Raw genomic sequence first — 2209 nt, 5'->3', positions numbered from 1 at the left:
GTTCAAGCTGATTTTAATCTAAGCAGGTCACTGTGATTAAATATTTGGAATAGCATTCATTTTAACCACCATCATTACTGATCGCCCCTTCATTATTGTCTACCTCTGTAATTATTTGTATCATTTATGTATGTTAATTGGTTGTGTATTATCTCATTCATATACATATATTTACATACACACACACATATATGTAGTTGTTTTTGTTGTTGTTAGGTGCCATCGAGTTGGTTCTGACCCATAGCAACCCCGTGCGCAACAGAATGAAGTAGTCCACAGCCCTGTGTCATCCTACAGTTCTTCCTCTGCCTGAGCCCATTGTTGCAGCCATGCTGTCAATGCATCTCTTTGAGGGCCTTCTCTTTTGCACCACCGCTTTAGCAAGCATGATGTACTTCAACAGGGACTGGTTTCTCCTGACAATACATCCAAAGTATACACGGTGAAGTCTTGCCAGTTTGCCTTGCCTCTACAGAGCACTCCGGCCTCACTTCTTTCAACAGTTTGTCCTTTTAACAGTCCATGGTACTTTCAATATGCTTCTCCAGCATTACAATTCAAATGCATCTATCCTTCAGTATTCTTTATTCTTTTTTTTAATGTTTTATACTTTATTTTTTTAATCTTGTTAATGTACAGGCATTGGCACATTTTAAAACAAACGACATAAACAGAGCTTTCCTATAACCGAGGAAAGTGGAATGTCAGAAGTCAACAAAATGTGAAAAACTTAAAGTGCTAAAACAGAAGGCACTTCACACAATCTGTGCACTGAAACAGTGACATGTCTGAGCTGAGATCCTTCCCTTCCCCAGTGGCAGTGAAGGTCGGGGTAGGATACAAAGAAATGCAGTTGTGTGGCAGTAAAAAGTTAAGATATACAAGTGGCAAGCCCTTGACATTTTTGTTTTTCATGACCTGAAGTCTCCTTTTAACTTCCCTGTCTCCTAAGAGGAAAAAAGAGATGGATTTGAATTTGGAAGAAAGGAGAAAAGAACAAGTTGAAATCCCAGAAATGATCCAGGGGATCATTGGGGGTGGCTTTAGTCGATCACCAACCCCCAGAAGCAAACGGCCCTTTGGCCTCATGGGCTGAGTTTTGTGAAGTAAGAAAGTATTAAGGAAGCACACTTCAGAATCAGTGAAGAGAGCAGGTGTTACATTCATTATTTTAAATATTTATGAGAAGTCTAACAGGTTACACAGTTAGAGGTAGATAACAGTCCCAAGTTTCCGAATCTAATAGTTTAGTATCTGCACATCAAACAGATCACAGACACCTTCATTATCATCTAAATTAAAGTTGTAGTCATCAGCCGGGTGGGGGAGAGCGGGAGGAGGGGGAACACATCTGAAGACATTAATTCATCAATGATATCTCCACTAATAGATCCTGCGGAAGTTAAGTCTGTGGCTGGGGTCTGCTGAAGACCAGGGCTTCTTTCCAAGACTGGCAGCTCAGGCAGTTCCTGGGCTGCGATGTCCAGTTTCTGTGGAGTCACAGGAGTCGAGGGCTGAGAAGAAGGCTGGGTGAGGTTATCAGGTGGAGGAACAGGAAAAACCACAGGCTTGGAGGAACTGGACTCTTTGTTGATAAGCAGCACATGGATAGGTCCTGAAAGACTCTTTAGATTGATCTGGTGTTCCTTCTGTCCGTCTGGCCCATTTCTGGAATAGGTACCTCGAGCTGAGTCCCAGAAGGTGCTTGAATGGCCAACAACGTATCACCATTAAAGCAACTACAGATGTCTTCATGAGTTACATAGGAAAATCTGTTATTTACGGAGTCGTCCATCGCGTTTTTGATGCTTTGCTGTAGCCACGACTTCTGCTGATCCAGTTCCCTTTCCTTCAGTTCTAGATCTTCAATTTCAGCTTAACGATATCTTTATCTATGACTTCTTTTGTATTACAGCCAGCACCTACACCCTTCCATTGGATGCTGTTTTTTGACTTCTTTTCAATCAGGTCAATTCCTTCCAAGACATTGGTGATGTCATAAATTCTTCTTTTTTGCCTCACGGCCAAAGTGTCTGCAGCCGCTTTGAGATCCAGGACGCCGTCCTGGGCCTCCAGCAACAGCAACACGAACTTGGTGATGAGCAGCCCCAGGCTCTTCTGGTGCCTGCTGCTGCCGCCGCCGGCCCCGAGCGGCTGTGGCTGAGGCGGCGGCGGCGCAGATGGCGGCGGCGGGCTCTGCCCTTGCGCC

At 44.1% G+C, this 2209-nt stretch overlaps 1 pseudogene; it reads right to left on the bottom strand.

Moving 5' to 3' along the window:
• Window positions 1-1162: 1162 nt before the first annotated feature.
• Window positions 1163-1890, bottom strand: LOC101645608 (annotated as a pseudogene).
• Between the last annotated feature and the right edge of the window lie 319 nt (window positions 1891-2209).

Source organism: Echinops telfairi, unplaced genomic scaffold (assembly GCF_000313985.2).
Source record: "Echinops telfairi isolate 266 unplaced genomic scaffold, ASM31398v2 ScPeMD7_48;HRSCAF=171, whole genome shotgun sequence".
Classification (NCBI taxonomy): Eukaryota; Metazoa; Chordata; class Mammalia; order Afrosoricida; family Tenrecidae; genus Echinops; species Echinops telfairi.
Note: the sequence above shows the minus strand (reverse complement) of the source record. Positions and strands in the feature narration are given on the sequence as shown.